This window comes from Dipodomys spectabilis, unplaced genomic scaffold, assembly GCF_019054845.1.
Source record: "Dipodomys spectabilis isolate Male_0828 unplaced genomic scaffold, ASM1905484v1 ptg000234l, whole genome shotgun sequence".
NCBI classification, from domain to species: domain Eukaryota; kingdom Metazoa; phylum Chordata; class Mammalia; order Rodentia; family Heteromyidae; genus Dipodomys; species Dipodomys spectabilis.
In genome coordinates this window covers 15,058,222-15,079,782 of record NW_024870911.1, presented here as the reverse complement: position 1 = coordinate 15,079,782, position 21,561 = coordinate 15,058,222, and the positions used below count along the sequence as shown (strand labels likewise).

Sequence of the window (21,561 nt, the reverse complement as noted above, 5' to 3'; positions counted from 1 at the left end):
GTAATTTTTAAATCTCAGAATGTCAACATTTTCTTTTTTTAACCTTTTAACCTTATTATTATTATTATCTTTAAGTAGTTGTACAAATAAGTTCCCGTTCTACAAAACAGTATATGAACACAAGGTGTCTGACAACATTGTCACCCATTGCTCCTAACCCGTCTCTCACTTTTTTAAAAAAAAATTGAGATTAGGTGATTCCATTAATTTCACACATTTCACAGTATTGTGGAATAGTGATACTTAGTTAAAGTCACAAACACATTTAATCTTCATAAGGCAAATTGTCATTATCATGGTCTATACAGTTTGTGAATTCTATGAGCTTTGACAATATAAATTATTTCTTCTACATCAGGTGATGTTTACATTTCTTTCCTCTTGCTTAGTGTGAGCTGTTCCCTCTTTCGCTCTCATTCCTCCCTTCCCATCACTGCCTTTGGGTTGCTTAGTTCTTTTTCTTCTATGTACAGTGCAGCGGATGGGCCCCTTTGTTGTATGTTGTTCCATTTCCCACTTATTCTGTGTCCTCCTCCTGGCTTCTTTCTGTTGTGTGCATATATATATATATATATACCATATACATGGTCAAGAACATGGAGTCATTTAGTAATGATACAACAAAATGAGTGTTTGTCCTTTGTTTCTCGAGTCTTGTTTACTTTGGCATATCTTCTTGCATTTTGGCTTTAGCATCCACATATCATGGAGACCATGCGCCATTTGTCTCTTTGTTCCTGGCTTACCTCGCTCAAAATAATTTGTTCTAGTTCCATTTCCCTGCAAATGCCATTATTTTGTCCTTTCTAATGGCTGCATAGTATTGTATATAGGTACCACAATTTTTGGATCCACTCATCAGTAGTGGAGCATCTGGGTTGTCAACATTTTCTAAGTAATTTCTTCAGTAGAGTAAGCACGTTAAAAAATGTCTTTTACAATAATAGCCTGGCAAAATGTACAGATTTCTACTAGAGAGCCATGTTCTTGTAATTAACATGAGAATCTTGGTAATAATTCTTACTTCTATGATTATTAAGTTGTAGGTCTTTTCACATGTCTTAATGCTTATACAGACTTCTGTTCTTTCTCAATAACCTTTGAGTTGTTCTGTGCCTGGGTTGCTGGACCTGGTTTTCATCTCAATTCCTGATGTAGTAGCTTACAGTCCTCTCCAATTTTTATCTCTCACTGAAAAGACAAGCAGTACACACTGAAGCAAACTTCACAACCTGTCACTCCACAGACTTTGACCTTGAGGAATCCTTTTAAATTATGTTGATTCTATTTTCTAAACATTTTTTTAAAAGCAATTTCAGTCCTTAGTTCAGGGATCCAGAACTAATTTTCCATAGCCCTTTTGTCATTGTTTCCATTTATCATTCTCTGTTTTGGAAACCGTTTTGTAGTTTAGTCCATCAATTTTTGTTTTCTATGAAATTGTGTACTGTTGTTCTCCTGTTTTATTTGTCCCTTTCACACTGCTCTGACACGCACTGCTTTTATTACAAATACTAACACAGAAACAGCAAGAATCTACATTGTAAGTGATGACTGTAAAATAATCAAAATCATTCTGTGCAATTAAATGACAAATATACCCAAAACAAAACATAACAAACTACAAGGAAAACAAAACAAAAAAAAAACCCTTTATAGGCATAGGCAGGTAATACCAAATACATGGGAATGTTTCCCTCATCACGTAATTTCTAATTGTCGGCTCATATCAACTAGGTAATCTGTGGTTTAACTTGGTTCTGACACTAACAGCCTAGAGTGGTTGTAGACTCCACTGCTCAAGGATTCAGTGCAAAAAGTGTACCCCAACTTCAGGTGCCCATTATAAGTATAGTTTCTTTGGTTACCTACAGCTTTTTTTGTATATATTTTTTAATTATAAAAATACTGTTCAGAGGGGTACCTACAGCTTTTTTCTTGTAATAGCTTCTTTGTAGATCAAGCTTTTTTTTAATTTCCCCCTCACATTTAAGAGTGTGTTAGTTTAGTTCCTAGAACTTGATTAAAGGTCACAACTCAGTCCCAGCCAAATGCTAGAGGTACATGAGGTACAGTGGATGTACCCTGAGCAGGGCTGCTGTGCCCTCTGCAGGTACAATGTCCTTCTAGTACTTAGGCAGAAGCATAAACATTATTTCCTCTGTGCCAAGTTTAAATGGTTGAAGAAAATCAGGAGTGTTGCTGAACACAAAGGAAACATTAGGCTTGCACCCTTAGTAAACAGACCAGAAGGGAATTTTTGACTTTCACGTTTTTAATATTTGACCTCAAGGGGACATTTCATAATTACAACTTACACATCCTTTAAAAAATTTTTTTCATGAGTGTCCCTATTTTGCCATTTGAAATAAAATTTTAGGTTAACTTGAATTCTTTGCATCCTATGAGAAAAATAAAAAGTCAGCGTTTCCGAACATTGTGATGGTTAATTTTGTTTGCTGAGAGAGAGAGAGAGAGAGAGAGAGAGAAAGAGAGAGAGAGAGAGAGAGAGAGAGAAAGAGAGAGAGAGAGAGAGAGAGAGAGAGAGAGAGAGAGAGAGAGAGAGAGAGAGAGATTCTGGAAATAATGTAGTGCTTTTCCTAAAATAGTCTTGGATTTTTTCTTCCCAAATAAGAAGAGGATCTATGCCACCACCACTGACTGCTGAAACCGTTTATCATGCCAAGTGTTTGCAATTGTGTGTAATTTTTTTCACTTATTTTTTTTTGGTGTTCTATCATTTGATTGACAGATATAATGAAGGTTCTTGGCAGCCCCTATCAAAAACAAGTGCTGCCTCGTGTTAACTACTGAAAATAGCCACCTTCTCTCCTGGCAACCTCAGAAAGAATCAGATACTCCAAAACATCACAAGAAAAATTAAAGTAAGGCTATTTCAGGGACTAAAGTTCTCTCAGGAACTCTTAAAATAACGTCACATATTTAAACCATCTTCTCTAACTCCCTTTTTATTTTTTAAAAAAAAGTTTTATTTTTTTCTGTACATTGGAACTTGTATTCAAGGTCTAGGTGCTATTCCTTAGCTTTTTTGCTCAAATCTGACACTCTATCACTTGGGCTATACTGCCACTTCTGGCTTTTTTTTTTTTCTGGTTAATTGTAGACAAGAGTCTCATGACTTTTACTGGGAACCTACTTGGATTTGGATGGAGAATATGTTGAACAAAATGATCTTTTGCCTTGATATCACATAAAGTTCACCCATGTATTCACATTCGAATTAAAAAATGATGGCAATATTTTCTAGCTCTATTGTTCTATGCATAATCAGTACACAACCAAAATTAATTGGTTGTGATTTCTTTGGTGAAATACTCTCTTTTAAACTTTTCTACTTTGACATTCAAGAGAATTATTTTCATGTGGATATTTCTTTATTATTCTTATTATATTTAATTATTTGTACAAATGGGATTTCAATTCAACAAGGCATGGGTATTTTTGACATGAAGAGAGTCACTTAACAGTATTGGATGTTACTGTTCTCTTTCCATTTAGAAAAGACAGAACTATTTTACACGTGGTTCTACAACCTAAGGCCTAACCATTATTGACTGTGCTTTCTAGTTTTTCTTTACAGAAATCTTTGCAGTCTTTACCCAGATGTCATTCATAAAGTAATTTAACTAGGTTTGGTGGCATCTGCTTTAATCCTAGGTATATCCGAGATAGAGATTGGGAGGATCAATGTTCAAGCCTAGCTTGGACACAAAGTTAGTGAGACTCTCAAACTTAAGCTAGGTGTGGTGGTATGTTCCTGTAATTTCAGCTGTGTGGGAGGTATATGTAGGTACATTGCTTTCTAAGGCTAGCCCAGACACAAAAAACATAATACCTTATCAGAAAAATTACTAAAGCGTAATAGGGCTAGGGTGTGAGTACCTGCCTAACAAGTCTGTGTGTTTGCGGGGAGGGGCTGAATTCAACTCCAAGTAAAAATCCGAGAGAAAAAGTGGCTTTGAGTTCATCTTTATTAAGAAGATACCCAGAAATGGCATTCCTCCACACTATGAAATTTCAGAATTATATCCATGCGTCTTAAACGATGAATACCATCTAACAAAACAGATGTTTCCTAGTATTGTTTCATACAATGTTAATTTAAAAATGTCTTTTGTTGATTTTAAAAAATATATACTGTTGATTTATATGAATTAGAGCAATCTAAATTAAATGCATTTCTTTACATTTCGATATTGGAGACTAACTGTGAATTGATCTAACAAGAATTTCAAAACGAATGTGGTGTCACAGCATTTCTGACAGCAATGAACTTTGCTTTGTTTCGCTGTTCCGCATTGACCTTCAGGCTGACACCCAGTGACCTTGCCATTTTGTTCCATGATCCCAACTTACCTTTCAAGAACAGTCCAACCATTCTTTTCTCTAGGTTCAGTGTCTTTCTTCCATTCACGCTAGACTGAGTAGATAAACCTTCTCCTTGTTTTCATTCTGTTAATATTTATTTCAATTCAGTTTCCATAGTTATTTGCTTCTAAGTTTATACTTTCCTATTTAGCCTGTGGGCTTTTTGCTGCTTCAGAACCTTATTGTGTTCCTGTTCATACTCTATATTGTAGGCCCTGGCCTACAGATAGGTCTGAGAACTTACCCATTGGATGAGTGTATGTGAAGAGCCAGAGTTCTCCATGCAATACTGGTAAAACCTAAAAGGAGGAATATACAATTCAGAAGTGACCAATTTTTCCAACTGTGTTGTTAGTAACCAGTGTCACTGACTATGAGACTATAAAAGAGTTGTTGGAACAAGAGCCTGTGACATAGGCCAGAGAATTGATCTAATCATCAACTAAGAAAGTAGTTTTATGGATTAGTTAAGATAGAATCCACACAGTGCTTGTAAAGGAGGTGGAAAGAGTGTGCAGATGCAAGCATGCTGAAATTTAATTGAAAATAACTTGCTGAATAGGCTTGTAATAATTGCGAAAATAGACATGGAGAGTGTTGGGAAATTCATTGTGATGCCATAAATTATTGAGAGGTTATTGCTGCTTGCATATGTTGAAAATAGATTTAAGTTGTCAATTTTTAAAAGCTCTTGGATAATTGAGACTAATCTAATTGACTTAAAAATTATCTAAAATATTAATAAATGTGATTACATATTTTATTTAGACATTGATCACTTCCATTGACTATGGTGTGTTCTTCTGCATGTACAATCATTAAGGCCTACTGCAGTATAATTATTCACATTATATAAACGAGGAGATGGAGTGTTAGAAAGTTTGGTTCACTTGTCTTTGATCACAGAACTATTAAATACCAAATCTGGCATTAAAGATATCCTATTTAAAAGTGTGTGCTTGCATTATACTGTGCTATGATTCAGAGTCTCTAAAATGCATGTAAGTTTGGTTTTAAAATGACAAGCATCATCATAAACGAATTTAGTTTTTCTTCTAGTCATTCATTTATTTGCTCACTAAACGTCGATTGACCTTCTTTATTCTGTGCTAGATATTTACAGGTAGTACATCCACTTGCCCTGGTGGAATTTAGAGTGACAGAGACATTTAAAGTATGAATAACATGTAATCATGTTTGTTAAGTGCCTTGAAGAAACCTATAGTGCCCTTTGTTAGGAAGATTGCAGAACAGCTTTTTAGTGCTTTCTTTTAGTAATTTCTTCCCTGTGAGTAAGTGTAACTAGATTTGCAATATAGCTTACTGTAACCCGAGGGTGTTTAAAAATAGCAGTAGATAAGTGGTACCACACCAGTGTAATCAAGCCGGACAGTTTGCAAACACTGGTTTTCCGGTGCAGTTTCCCACACACAGAAAATTTTGGTGAACTTCGTAGTTTTAGAAAAGAAAGATAGTGATGCCACACAATATCGGGTTTTGAAACTTTACCAAATGCTACAGCTGTTTGGAAGAATGGTTTTGGAAACATGAGAATGACTTGTATCAGTACACACACACACACACACACACACACACACACACACACACACACACACACACACACACAAAAGCACATCTCTCCAAGAGAGGATTACCATGCTGAACTGTAGAAACAATAGCTCCACTTCAGCACCTCTAAACGTGGGATGGGTTTTGAACTAGAAACCCAGGTATTTGCTATGTTTGGATATTTGGCATTAGATATTGTATCAAATCATCTTTAGAAAAGCTAATTTATTCCATTTAGGATTTGACATGGGGGTACTCAGAATAAAGTAAGCAAAAAGAAAAAGTGCCAACAAAACAAAGCAATGTGAAATGTGTTAATGACCACTTACACCATGGCTTTATTGGAATCCAGAGGTTAGAAAAAGTTAAATTTCAGCTTCAGAAGTTACCTTACTATTGTAATTATCACAAATAACTAGCATTTAAGGGATTTGTAGGAAAAAAAACACATCAATGACCTTTTCACAAGACGTTGATTTTCTCTCAAATCAGTATGTGTTGTTGATAGCTGTCTCTCCCCACCCCCTCCACTTCCAAAATCTCTTCATTGACAGAACCCTGACCATTTTCTGAGAGTTGGAGACACTTTTGTAATCTTGTGCAAATATGAACTGTTTAAGACTATTTCTGAGCTGTTGGTGAATGGTTGAAGTGCTTTTCATGTAGTAAGTGCAATGGTATATAAAAGATAGATGTTAAACAAGAAATCCTGGGATATAATTAAAACCACCCATTTTCACCTATCCCCTATAGATATTATGTCTTTCCTATTATTGCCTGTTCTGAAAGCACCCTGTCCTATTAGTTGTTCATTATTCTCTCACTCAAGCCTTTTGTGTGTGATTTTTCTCACAGAGGAGGTGATGGTGATGGTGTGTAAGCAGGAACTTGCTTACCTGAAAAAGTGAGGAAGATTCCTTCATAGACATGATACCTGTTAAGGGACAAAAACACAAATAGGTGAAATAACATGAAATGTACTGGAAGCTGAAGTTAGTTCAGTGTTATTGGAGGTTTTGTGCAGAGAAAGCAAGTGGCATTTGAGAGGAATGGGGAAGTAGAATGGTGCAAAGTCAAATGACAGAACCATCAAAATTTAGGAAAAATGGTCCATCATGGAGAGCTTGTTTGGTGATTAGGACACCACTCACCTCAGCTATAGAAACAAGAAAGCAAGCCCCAAGCCGGGTACTGGTGACTCAGGTCTGTAATCCTACCTATTAAGGAGGCTGAGATCTGAGGATCATGGTTCAAAGCCAGTCTGGGCAGGAAAGTCTGTGAGACTCTTATCTTCAATAAGCCACCAGAAAGCCAGAAGTGACACTGTGGCTCAAGTGGTAAAGTACTTGCCTTGAGCTGAAGAGCTTAGGGACAGTGCCCAGGCCCAGAGTTCAAGTACCATGACCGACAAAAGAAAGAAAGCCCCAATGGAAAATCAGAAATGTGCACTAAAGTGACGAAGACCTTATCAGACTTACTAGACTTATCTTCTGTGTCTTATCTGATATCTTTTATTTACTCTGGAAATCAGATGTCTGATCCCCAAGAGCAGATGACTGAGGTTGTTTAGGGAGCATGAGGACAAGGAAAGATGTTCAAATGATATTGAAGTAGAAAAGAGGATTCAACATACATGAAAATGTAACCAGACTTTCCTTGAGGCCCTGCCTAAAAAGTATCAGTCTGCACACTCAACCATTTTTTTCCCCAGATCCATTCAATAGTAAACTGTCAGAGCCCATTCCAAGCTTGGCATTTTAAAGCTTCTTATTCCATGATGACATAGGTACAAATAATTTGGGAATGCTGACACTTGTTTACAGATGATTTTCATACAATAACAGCCTTTAAGATTAGATTATGCTTAGCGCATTATGTATGTTGCCACATATAGGTTTTCTTTTCTTTAAAGTATAAATATTATTTATTTCTTATTCTCAGTATTGAGAATTGAACTCAGGCCCTCTTCCTAGGCAAGTATTCTACCACTTGATCTATAGAGGCTCAAGCCCATAAATACTATTTATGTAGTTTAAAATCAAGTTTAGAGCCAGGAACAATGGCTCAAGCCTATAATCCTAACTACTCAGGAGGCTGAGATCTGAAGATCGTGGTTTGAAGCTAGCCCAGGAAGGAAAGTCCATGAGACTCTTACCTCCAATAAACTACTCAAATAAGCTGGAAGTGACACTGTGGCTCAAGGTGTAGAGCACTTGCCTTGAGCAAAAGAAGCCCAGGCCCAGATTTCAAGCTCCAGGACATGGTTAAAAAAAAAAAAAGAAAAACCAAAAACCAAATTTACAAAATGCTTAAGCAATTGCCCAACAACATTTGTTTACTTTTCTTCTTTTAAAAAATGGTAGTACTAAAAAAAAATTAAAAAGGAAGTGGCACTATGGCTTAAGCGGTAGAGCACTTACCTTGAGCTGAAGAGCTGAGCGACAGCGCCCAAGCTCAGAGAAGCCCCACAACCGACTCCCCTCCCCCCAAAAATGGTAGTACTGGTGTTTGAACTCAGGTTCTTGTGCTTGCTACACAGACACTCTTACAGCTGAGCTATGTCTCTAAACCCTGATTTTTGCTGGTTATTTTTTATAGGAAGTCTGCCTTCTTCCTTAGTTCTGTGTCTAGGCATTCTCAGCCTGTGTTAGGCTTCCAATGTAGATAGGTTAACAGGAGCATACCACCATTTGTAGCTCTTCATTGAGAAGGGAGGTCTCTTGAACTTTCTGCTTGAGCTGGTCTTGATCTACAAGCTTCCCAATTTCAGCCTTCCAAGTGGTTAGGATTACAAGCTTGGAGTAACCAGTGCCGGCTTCAAGATAGTCCTGATTATGAGTAACAGCTATTTAAGTGATCAACATTGCAATTGAGAAGAAAAGAAAGTGTAATGTAAATCAATATTTCTTTGTATGAGGACACGAAAGTAAAAATATGTACAAAATCCAAAGAGTGGAATGAAATGTATTAGAAGGATCCACTGCTCCCAAGACACTGAGACAGTAGTCAGACACTATAAAAGCATTATAAATTACTGTCAAATCACTATGAATACTAATAAGTCTTTTTGGTAAGCAGTCTTTTCAGAGTTTACTTTTCCTTTAAATAAGCTAAGATTTTGAGGGCTGAAGCAATTTGATTGTGTAATTGACAGATAATAGCTTTAACTGCTTTGAGTGAAGGACTATGAGAAAAGTCAGTTGGATTGCCCTCACACTGCCACTGGCTGTTTCCATGTACATCTTAAGGAAGCAATATGCAACCATAGCTGTTTGCTGCTTATGCTTAATTCTGGCTCCAGAAGGAAGACACTAACCTGGCTATGTCTGTTGGAAACAGCTTGCATTATTATGATGATTTAGCATCATAAGCCTTGGTGAATTCTAGATGACTTTGCAACTATTCTCAGGCCAAAGCTGGGGCACTTTCTCTGGTACTCCGCTGAAGGTCTATGATAGGTACAAAGGTAGCTCTTCATTTGCATGAGTGACTATGCCATAACTGGAGCAAACTCAATTCTTCATTTTCATGAAGGCCTGCTCTGATTGGTACGAAAATGCTTGCCACGCCCATTATCTGGCTATAAAGGTAAAGTGCTCAGCTAACTTTTCTTTTTTTTTTTTCCTTTTTTTTTTTAAGAGTTCACATAATTTTATTTTATTTATTTATTTTTTGTTGTTTTAAATTTTATTTTATTTTATTTGAGAACATACTGTACAGAGGGGTTACAATTACATGGGCAGGATAATGCATACATTTCTTACCAAGCATTGCAGCCTCCTCCTTTGTTTACCCTTCACCTCCCTTCCCAGCCTCCCCCCTCCCCACACCCAATCATACCCCCCCTCCCCCTCCCCCACACCAACATTGTAAAGCTGGTTTTGACATGACATTTTGTACTTCTCATTGTTGCAACAGGTCCACCTGAATCCTTAAACGACTTGTTTGTCCCCGTCTCCTCCACATGTTATACTGACATCAAATATAGTGAAAGCGGGGGTTACACTGTGGGGGAGGGACATACAAAGCAACAAAGAAATAATCTTATAAATGCGTTAGAAACACATGCATGAAAGAAACAAAAACATTAAAATACATATTTGAGGGTTCGTTTTCCTAACATCACATTCTCTGACTTTTTCCGCTTGACTCATACCTATACTAGATATTGCAAATAAGGGAAACCATGGGACCTATGTTTCTTTGGGCCTGGCTTACTTCACTTAATATAATTTTTTCCAAGCCTTTCCATTTCCTAACAAATGGGGCAATGTCATTCTTTCTGATGGAGGCATAGAATTCCATTGTGTATATATACCATATTTTCTTGATCCATTCATCTACTGAGGGGCATCTGGGTTGGTTCCATATCTTAGCTATGGTAAATAATGCTGCAATAAACATAGTTGTGCTGGTAGCTTTAGTGTGGTCTTTTTTGTAAACATTAGGGTAAATGCCCAAAAGTGCGATAAGTCAGCCTAGAGATGGCAACTGTCTAGGTGGAGGTGTATGTGTGGGGGGAGGTCAGTAGTGAAATGGCAGCTCAAGAGAGCTTTCAGGGCAGGAAATACCAGGAGCAGATTGGAAAAAGACAAGGAGGACTGTGAAGAACTGAAGTTGCTAGAATGCAGTCTCTGGTCACTGTACTCTAAGGTCTCGGTTCTTTAAGCCTGAATGAGACCTGTAACATTAGCTGCTATCATTGGCTGAGGATGTGAGCCTCAGCCTGAGATATAAACTTCAGTGTTCGGCCCAAGAGCCAAACACTTGTCATTGTGGAGGGCTAAGCGTCCTAGTACCCAAGGTGAGAGCAAGCAGGATAATAAAGCTCCATACTGTCTAGAGCCTTAAGTCTGTTTTTTCTAAAGCCCAGATCGAAAAAGGCCCTAGCTGTCAGGGCTTGAAGCTTTAAACTTCTAGGTTTCTAGTTCAGCCCTTATCCCTTGGTTACTCAAAGACTCAGAAATACCAGCACTGAAAAGCTTTTCCTCACCTACCTATGTTTCTTATCCAGGTACAGCAAAAGGGCAATCAACTGATTTTTTGAGAGAGAATAGCACAATTGTGTGAGTAAGAGGTTGGAAAAGAATGATTGATTAGAGGAAACAGTTAATTTAGCTGACTGCTAAATAACTTTCCTTATTTTTCAAAGACTAATTATCCCCCGATGTGTCTATTAAATAACTACAAATAGAATAAGCAATGCTATCTGAGAAACTGTGACCAAAAACAGTCATTAGATAAGCCTTAGTTGTCTCAGCAGCAGGTATGCTTTAATATCCTTGCTGATTTACATGGAGTGCACTCCATGTAAATCCAGTGATGGATTGCAGCTTGGGTTCAGGGTCCATTTCACTTCCCCTCATTGGATATGTCTGAGGCCTGTTCTCAAGAGAACCACATAATGTTTGTACAGCTCAGTTATATGAAAGTAATGCTAAAGGATCTGGTATACAGTTTAGTGAATCAAAGATGAACGTAGGTGATGATGGCTAATAGATGCTTCCGTTTGTATTTCTTTCTTCACCTGTCCCATAAAGCCTCTCACAGCTACCCACACCCCTTGTATTATAAGATGATGAACCTAGCATGGTGACATTTCAAGATGAGCTTATTAACATAGGTTCTAGCAAGGTATTTTGGCTTTGGAGCTCTTATAGTTAATATTCAATACAACACTCAACAGATTGTATTTGTTTTCAATACCTATGGACTTTCTTTCATCTTTGACTTCTTCAATAACAAGAAGAAAGACAAGCCAGTTAAGTCTCCATTTCCAAAGATGTGTTTACAATAGTTCATCCAATATCTTTGCTAAAGTTTTAAGATCAAAACAATTTTTGGCACTAATGATTTCTCACTTTATTTTCATTCTAAGATGATGGAAGTATTGGATTTGTTTAGGGATGTTTCCATTGTATTACGTATTAAGGAAAACCATAGAATTTTTTGAAGTTGGTGAGGAAACCGGCTGTGTACTGTAGCTATAAAAGTGATCCTTGGTTACATATAACAGGCTTTTAATTCTGCCTCCTGACTTTTGGATTTCACTTTTGGTGGTTAGATGGATAGTGGATTTGTTCTGAATGTCTTAGGACATGCTGAATCACACCTGTCATTTACAGCAAAGGGTATTTTATTGTTGGGTATTGAGTAATGCTTGCACATTCTTCATTCTTAGGTGAGTCTCTCATCAGCTGATGGAATTTCATAATTTTATTCATACCATTAATCATTGACCTTAAGTGCCCCTTTGGTACATTTGGGTACTTGCTTTCAAAACAAACATGGGCTGGTGAAGAAATGAAAGGAGAATATGAAGAGAATGCTGGAAGGGATGACACTGATTAAGATGCATTGTACTCATAAACTCACATGTTGAATTAAAACCCCCTTTGTACAACAATTTAAAGATAATAAAAATTATTACAAAATAGAATAAGGTTGCATTGTAATTATCAACTGATATGTGGAACGGAAACTCATTTGTACAGCTAATTAAAATATATATTAAAAATGAAGTAAGAAGGTGTATTATACTCATAAACTGAAATGTTATTTTGAAATCCTTTTATATACTTAAAGATAGTAAATATATAAACTCACATATTTATATATGTACGCATAATATATATATACTTAATGGTGTTTGAGGTATTAATTAGTATTTTATACAAGAAAGTTTTCTTAAGCTCTGATGAGCATTGAGAATTTACAAAAATGTTTGGAATATACTGCTAAATTAAATGAACAAAGCACTTCTCTTAAGAGAATAGATTTTATTTTCTTTCTTCTGAAAATTTGAGTCCAAATTTACATTACATTAACTATCTTTATTAGATTGTCTTGAGTTTCTGAATTAGATTTTTACTTTGAGAGTACTTGTGTCTAGTGATTTAAATATTCCAATAAAATTATTCTATCAGCTGACAGGTTTTTTTTTATTTTTATCATTCTGTAGAAAGTAACCAACCACGTGTACACTTGGATATTATATTTGTACTTGATTGCCCTTTAACAAACACCTTTGGAAAATGTGTTTTATTTATGTCTTGATTAAAATTGTTCTGTTCATGAGCTAGGAAAGTTCATGAGCCCTAGCTAGTGCACTGTGGTAGTAATTAACAGTATAAATTAGTTATACAACACAAAGATGTAAAATCTCATGACAACACAGTTACAAAATATATATTAAAGTAGTAGTGTTTAAATAACTGCTCACCTCTCAAACACCTACTACTAGTATTAATTCTGAATTAAAAATATACTTTTCTTGCCTGATAATTGGATAAGAGATTATTAATTAACTTAGAATTTCAGAGGCCTAAATATTCCTCACATATTTTTGTTTTTTTCTTTCCTTTTTAAATTTATGTTACTCTTTAGTACATTTTAAGTTTATAGATTTTTTTTTAAAAAGTTGACTTAATCTTTGCTTTCACTATTGGTCTTGTAAGTAATGGAATTATAAAACATTTTCTAAGTAATTTGAAGTCTTAGTAGACTTATTAGAGATGGGTGTTTCATAAGGTCAAATATATCAATAGTTGTACAAGGTGAAATTATTTGGAAGGTCATGCCAAAGCAAATAGCAAATATTTTATTTTTACTACCTCCCTTAAAAATATGTATTTCAAAGCCACATTCATTTAACTTTCAGATTACTCTTTATATTTTGGTATGTTAGCCTTTAAACATGTCTTTTAAGCTCTGTTACTGTTTCTGTTTTAAAAAATAAAAACAATTGCACACCTTAAAGCAAAGAAGAAAAGTTTAGGGACTTATTTACTGTAAATTAAAACTAACTGATATTGTAATGTTATGGAGAAAAACTTAGAGAATTTTTATACCTACATTGGGAAAATAAACTTAGTTGAAAGAAAGAAAAATATAAAGAAAACTTCTTTATCTTATTCTCAATTATTTCCTCACAATATTAGTAATATGATTTTACTGAGAATTAAAATAAGAGAGATTGCTTTTTAATGCATGAGATAGAAAAAACAATTATACAGACAGAAATGAATTGTAGCAAAGAATAGCCATAAGTCACCTAATCCATAAATGAAGTAAATTCACAATTATGTATTTCAGTGGTGGTTACTGAAAATTAGTAACAGTATAAGTAAATATGTTTAAGTATGTTTAATTTAAGTATGTTTGCTTTGATATATAAATTTTACCCTCTATCACATATTTTATGAAATATCTTTTAATACTGATTCTGAAAGAAAGTGAATTTAATTCTTGCTAGAAGGAGGTTCTTTGCATGTAGAATTGATGAGGTTTTTAAATGTGTTCTACTAAATATAGACAATTACATATACACAGTCTACTCTGTGTGGTTTTGGAATATATACAGTTGGAAGTTATCAATCTATCTGAAATTCATTCCATCGTAGACTATGTCAGGTGACTCTGCTCAAATCATTTCACCATATGAATGTTACACAAATAACTGAATTTACCTCCTGTTTTTGCCTCTTTGTCCTTCCCATTTGAAATCTTTGCATTACACTCTGCCACCTTAACAAACTGCTTTTCAGTACTGTTTGAAAGATAATTATATTTATTTAGTAATGAAAGAAGGCTATCATTAGGATTTTCATATTTAAGATTATTCTTTTTCAAGCAGAGGCTCTGCAGGAATCTAATAATTATTCATTATATAAACTAGTATTTTTCACTGCCTTAAGTAATGGTTATTACCATTAATGGTTATTATTGATAATACCATCATTTTGTTGCCAAATGTTGTAATGTGTATTTTAAAAACATTTATTGACTTACATAATAGTCACTATTTGGGTTAGATCTTTTTTTTTCCAACCAGGTAAGTGAATAAGACTGAGAAGTCAGAAGTTCCTTTTACCAAATTCATATTGCCAAATAATAAATTTTAATTTAACATCTTCTCATGATGTTTTTGAAATATGTTCGTTTCTTAAAATATCTTACTAAAATGGTGATTTAGCTTTTAATTAATAAATCAAATAGAAGTATAATTTTAGGTAGTTATTCATTAGCATATTTATAAGGATGAAAATCACATTCTCTCTCTCTGTCTCTTTCTTTCTCTCACTCTCTCTACCTTTCATATACATAGTCCTAAAAAGAATAGAGGGAAATGTCATTAAGAAGCAAATAATTACTTTAAAAACCCCAAAGATGCTAGACTGAAATCTTTGATGTTGCTGAAATCCTTCCACATTTTCAGAAATTAGACATGTTACAGAAAATAGGCACTGATGATATAAATTACCATAGGTAGATGATATGCCTATGTATGAAGGGTCCTTTGAGTCCAAACTTAGCATTTGATAGAAGACAAACAGCAATTTCAGTCCATGCAAATAGAAAGCTCCATTCTAGGAATTTTTTAGATATGGAATTGGAAATCTTTTTTAAAAAAATTGTTTAGCATGTATTCACATATTTAAATGACAGCTCCATTCTTTGATATTTCAGGAGTAAGTCTTAGGATGTGATGCTTTCCTGTGAAGCCTTAGATAAAAGGATCTGGGAACCAAAGGACTCTAGGGCATGCCGTGCCAATAGAGCTTCTTGGTGAGTACCCTGCATGTGGATGATACTTTCCAGGTTGTGCTGCCATTGGTAAGTCTTACATGTCATTGAATCTTTATTTGCTTCTTCGGTTTAATTCTGTCCCATACTAAAAGTAAGAAAATTGTGCTAGTTCCTAATACGTTAAGTGGCTCTATTCGGACACAGGGTTTACTGGATGGTTTCTGCTTCTTCCTTGCTATGAGAACAGACTACATATCTCACCATGTATCTGGATGCAGATCTTGGCTTTCATACGTAGTGATTATAACCTGTCTAACCTCAAGTATTTTTGTCCCTAAATTTAGGGCAGTAAAAAGTATCTTCTGCATAGAACTGTTGTGAGAATTTCTTAGAGTAGAATTGCACATTGTAGGGTACTAGGCTTCACTATTATTATTAGATATAGTCTTTGCTATTGTTATTATTAAGTGGTTATACAAACGAGCTATAGTTCCATAAGTCAGGATCTGAGTACAATGCTTCTTCATCAATGGCACCCATTTCTTTGTTCTTCCCCATTTTTCTTCTCTTGTCCCTAACCTCAAGTTACACACTTTGTTTTACACATAATATACATTGAATCTACAACTTCATTTGCTCACCCTTCCTCCCTCCATTCACGGAGAGAGAGATATTCTTCAAGTACTATATTCTATAGACTCATTCTTTTTTTTTTATTTGTTTTTAAATGTTTATTCTCTTTTGTTTAGATGTAGACAGACAAGCATACAAAGCTGTAGAGTGAATACCTTTGAGGCAGACATTTCTTCACATATCTAACGTAACTAAGTCCTTTCAATTGTATAATTTGCTATATCCCTTCATTTTTTAAGCATACTTTCATATAACTCTTTCCTTGTCTGTTTGTTTGGCTACACATACATAAATAAAGCAAGTGTAGCCTATCCTGGAATAATTCATTTCATGAATTCCACTTCTCTTTCCTTTTTAGCACTGTTCTATTGTGAGTCTTTACATTTCTTTCGAAGTCACCAATCATGCCTAAAATATCTTGGTACCAGGCAAAGTAGCACACACTCAGAAAGATTGGGGGGAAAAAAGGCCTTGAATAGGAAATACTTTGCAAATGAGGAAACCTTCATTTGATAGTTGCTTTCAAAGACATTGTGTTAAAAGAGGAGTATCTCCGATGGACAAGTAGAACTTGCTGCTTCTGCTGTATCTGCAGGGGTGTGGGTCTTCTTTAGGCCTGATGGTTACACATATTTGTTCAGCTTTAGAACTTCATCACAAAATATGTGTTCTGTGCCACAATCTAAAAATAAAATCAGCCAATGTGTTATAAATGCTTCTTAACGTCAGTAGATCAACAATGTCTATTCAAGACTTTCCTAGTAGAGTGGGGAAGAACTAGGTATGGGAATTAGCCAGGGTGGTAAGATCTGTTTGCTTTTTTGGGCCCACTCAGAAAAGCCATGATTTCTTCTTCAGTTTGATTGCGCGGTGTTCTTATAGAAGAGGTTGTCTGTGTCTGTCTTATATTTTATTTTATTTTTATTGTCAAGGTGATGATGTATAGAGGGGTTACAGTTGTATACATGAGGTAAAGAGTATGCTTCTTGTTGAACATCATTACCTGCTCCCTTATTTGACCTTCAACATGCCTTGTGTTCACTAATGAGAAGGAAAATAAACAAATCTAAACAAAACAGGTTAAAATGTAGTCACCTGAAATGAAAAAGATGTTCCCTCTTAGATTTGGATATTTAAATCACTATCCTCAAATGTCTATTGTGTACGTGGGTAGGAAAGGGACACCAGTGACACTCGATGGCTTCTAGTTGAATGGAATTTCTGTTTCCTCTAAAATGCATCTGATGTCATTGTGGCACCTGCAGTCAACTCCTTCTTTTTCCATTTTACAGCCTGACCCTTCAACATTTCACTACTTAGGCTTCTCATTTGCCTGGGTACTGCTAATAGTACTGGGTACTTAGTACAGAAAATGAGGAAGGTCCTCTCTCAAGACACTTAGTTATGGATATGTTATGGATCTTCCAGTGGCCAGAGAACCCACACAGGGTATCAGTCATTGTTCAGTTTCTGTCCTAACTTTAATCCAGCAATAAACAAAAGAAAGGAGGGGAGAAATATTATAGTACAAGTGAAGATGCGCAAAGATGAGTTAAATTATTTAAATTTCTTACAACTCTAATACCATTTCATACTTCAATCTTAACTGCAACAAATCTGGCTTGTTAACTAGATATGAATCTACCTTCCACCATGAGAAAGTGTCCTGACATCCTACTGTAATGGCTTTTTGTGGGCTGACTACCCACTCAATGTTGGTTAAATTCGTTAATTAAACCCAAGGGGGGAAAATCAGATTTCATTAGCCTCTTGGACTGAGCTAGTTTATTGCTAGAAGAGATGCCAGCTGAAGAATGTGGCTTGTATATAGAGTCAAATGGGAACTGTAACAAGTTTTTCTGAAAGCTCAGTCTTTCCCATTGTAAAGGTAGAACCTTCCCTGAGAAGACCACAGTGTGATAGTGACAAAACCAGAATTCATCTCTTCTATAGCAAGGCATTCCTGGAAAAAAAGAGCACAGACACGACCCACACCTAACTCACTAGGTTTGGATTTTCAGATGTAGAGTAGGTTGATGTGTTATTTTAACCCATGAGTCTGCTATTTAAACTGATGGAAAGCCACCAGTTAGATGGCAACACGGAGTCACGGGAGATTAGGTCAATTGCTCAAGGCAAGAAATAAGAGTGTAGGTCTGAATGCAAGCCCTCCACACTAGAACAAGTACTTGAAGAATCATCTTTTAGACTAGAGTGAAGAAAGACTGCAAACCAGGAGTTATGCTTCAGTGCACCAGAAAATAGCTAGTTTCCCAGGGGAATAAAGCCAAGGAAACTGAGGCTGGTTATTGGGTCATTGGGTCCCTGTGCAAAAGAGATTCATATCCTCAGTCCCCTGGCAAGGAAGTATCAAGAATATACTGTCTATACAAGGAACACTTCAGAAAGGAATAAAATCGCTGGAGCCATGGGACTGTTTCAAGCTTAGAGCATGGCTAAGATACCTGATAATTGTCTATGCCTTAGGACTTTCTTTGTTGTTATTTCCTAACATCACCATGTGAATGTTTTATACTTGGCAATAACAACAAACTGGGTGTGGAAACTCCCTGGTGAGACTAAGATCTGAAGGTCTATGGTTTCAGGATAACCTGGGCAAAAAAGTTCACAACTTTCTCGACCAATAGCTGGAAACAGGCCTGGTGTGCAGCTATGTGCAAGATTGAGATCTGAAAGATTTTGATTTCAAGCCAGCTTGAGCAAAACAGTCTACAGGACTCCATCTCACTGGTGGAAGTGGTGGCTTGAGCTTGTTTTCCCAGCTCCTGCAGGAAGTATAAAATAGGATCACAATCCTAAAGTTGGACCAGGCATAAAGCAAGACTCTTTGAAAAACAACCTATGGGGGGAAAAAGAGCTGCCAGGGCAAATTAATGATAGAGTGCTTGTGTCATCAAATGAGGGGCCTTGAATTCAGACACCTGTGCTGCCTGAAAAATAAAATAATAACTATCTAAAAAACCTTAACAGGAAAAAGCTTCATTAAAACATCTTATAAATGACTGAGGAATAAAGTTTACTCACGATAAGCCTACTTGGAAAGAAGATGCCAGTAGATTTAAAGTTTTCTTCAACTTTGTTTACTCATGTTGTAATGATTAATGTCTTTGTAGTTTTAAGAACCAGGATAAGTAATGGCTTCTTATTTTATAAATGTCAGTAAAAAGCCAAAGCCATAGCAAATAAAAATACCCATGTAAGTATTGATAATAGTAATAGACTGAAACTACATCTTGGATCATGTTTTATAACATATCATACCAAACTGGTGTGTGTGTATGTGTGTGTGTGTGTGTGTGTGTGTGTGTGTGTGTGTGTGTGTGTGTGTGTGTGTGTGTTTAAGTGAGTGGTGCATGTGGAATATGAGCTGGAAGTTAGATGCTGAGATTATATCTATTGGGGTTCTGCTACGTCGAAGTTACATGCTACCTGTGGGAATGAAGTGAAAGAGATTTGAGTCCTTTTAGAAGGAGAACCTCCATTTTGAATTGCTCACGTTGATTTTAGAAAGCAGGGAGAGAGACATTGTTGCCAACAGACTGGATGTTGAGTCACTGGATGAATCTTGGTGTATTTAGTAGATTACAGTTGAGCTCAATGATGGCAGCTAAATGGAATCACTGCTTCTGAGCTAGAGAAGTAATCCAAGAGCACTCTGTCTGATCATGTTTCTGTTCTATTAATCAAACAGGGCAGGACTATTGACTGGGTAACAGTCAGGGAAGGAAAATTTGCTTTTGTTTGGTTTTGTGTCTTGAGTCTTGTTGTGCAGCCCAGACTGGTCTAGAACTTGAGATTCTCCTACCTTACTCTCCTGAATGTTGGGAATACAGACTTGAACCACCACATCTGGTTTAAAGGGTGTTAAATGTTCCCTATACTCAAATCATCCTTCCAATTATTCTACTCTATTAGTGAGCTATGGTTATTGACTGTTAAATACTTGCATATCTATTTGTCTATTTGTCTGTCTGTCATCTATCTACTTATAAATATATATCAAGTATTGGATACTTGTATATACTTGTACATATATATATGTATGTATGCATATAAGAGTATATATGCATACATATATGTATAGATGTATATATCCCCATTATATTTTCTTGTCCTGTGTTAAAATTTTTAAAGAATTGTTTTATAATACAAATTGGACTAGAGACGTCCCTTAATTTGCATCAAAACTAAGCACAAAAGGATTCCTTTTTATATCCTAACTCTGAGAGGTAAGCAATTCAGAGAATAAACTTAGAGTGTTTTCTCCTGCTGTGAGTTAACACTGAGCTATAATTCTAAAAGTCAGACAATATAATCAGTCACTATTCCTCAACAAGTATTAAGACTATAGTAGTCATTCCAAGAAAATGGGGGGAAATACCACGATTTAAAAAAACAATGAGATAGGAAGTGCTGTTTTGGCTCAACTGGTAGAGTTCTTGCCTTGAGCTGAAGCACTCAGGGACAGTGCCCAGGCCCAGAGTTCAAGACCCACGACCGACAAAAAACAACAACCACCAAGACCCACGACCGACAAAAAACAACAACCACCACCGCCACCGGGCACCTGTGGCTCACACTTGTAATCCTAGCTACTCAGGAGGCTGAGATCTGAGGATCACGGTTCAAAGACAGCCCGGGCAGGAAAGTCCTTGAGACTCTTATCTCCAATAAACCACTAGAAAACCGGAAGTGGTGCTGTGGCTCATGCGGTAGAGTGCTCGCCTTGCCATGAGCTGACGAGCACAGGGACAGCGCCCAAGCCCAGAGTTCAAGCCCCACAACCAACAAAACAATGAAATAGAAAATTCCTGTTATGTTTGTGAGGCTTTTGGTTTTTGTGGTTTCGGATGAACTTATAGTAATTTCTCACCCAAAATATACACCTGAGTTTTTTTTGTTCCCCCACCCCCACCCCTGTGGAAGTTCTCAGACTTGTTCAGATGCCACTGACACATTCATTCAGCTTTTACCTTGGTAGTCTGAATTCAAAAAGTCATCAAAATCTCACAAGGGAAATGTACAAATACTGTGTGAAACTTGGAAGCATATTACAAACAAACGAGAATGTATTGTTGGGTTTCAGATGTAGACTAACACGTTATAAAGATACACATGAGGTTCATCAAAATTTCCTTCGAACATATCTATATTCCTCCTTCCTATCACCATAATAGTTAAACATTTTAGAACCTGGGATTTTAAAAACGTTTTGTTTGCATGCTCATAGTTCTGAATTTTTCTCTGGAGACTGTGTAACCTTGGTGAAGGTTAGTCACCTCCAGCCATTTTCTCCCCAAGAGCCTGGCGAGCAGGTCTGTTTTGCTTTGGCTTTGCTTTTCTCAAAGGTACATGTAACCAATACAACTGTTTATCTCACATCCTAAAGATCTTGGTTGCTCAACTTCAATAATATGATTC

At 36.2% G+C, this 21,561-nt stretch overlaps 1 protein-coding gene across 2 annotated transcripts in view; it reads left to right on the top strand.

Moving 5' to 3' along the window:
• Positions 1–21,561, top strand: part of Slc16a7 (solute carrier family 16 member 7) — a 144,292-nt gene that overhangs the window by 42,286 nt on the left and 80,445 nt on the right. Inside the window, exons 2-3 of one of the 2 annotated variants that reach the window (XM_042698677.1) lie at positions 10,558–10,561; positions 15,427–15,525. The gene's annotated coding sequence lies outside the window, so the exon portion shown is untranslated. The remainder of the gene's footprint in view (positions 1–10,557; positions 10,562–15,426; positions 15,526–21,561) is intronic. The other variant, XM_042698675.1, reaches the window with a different exon arrangement.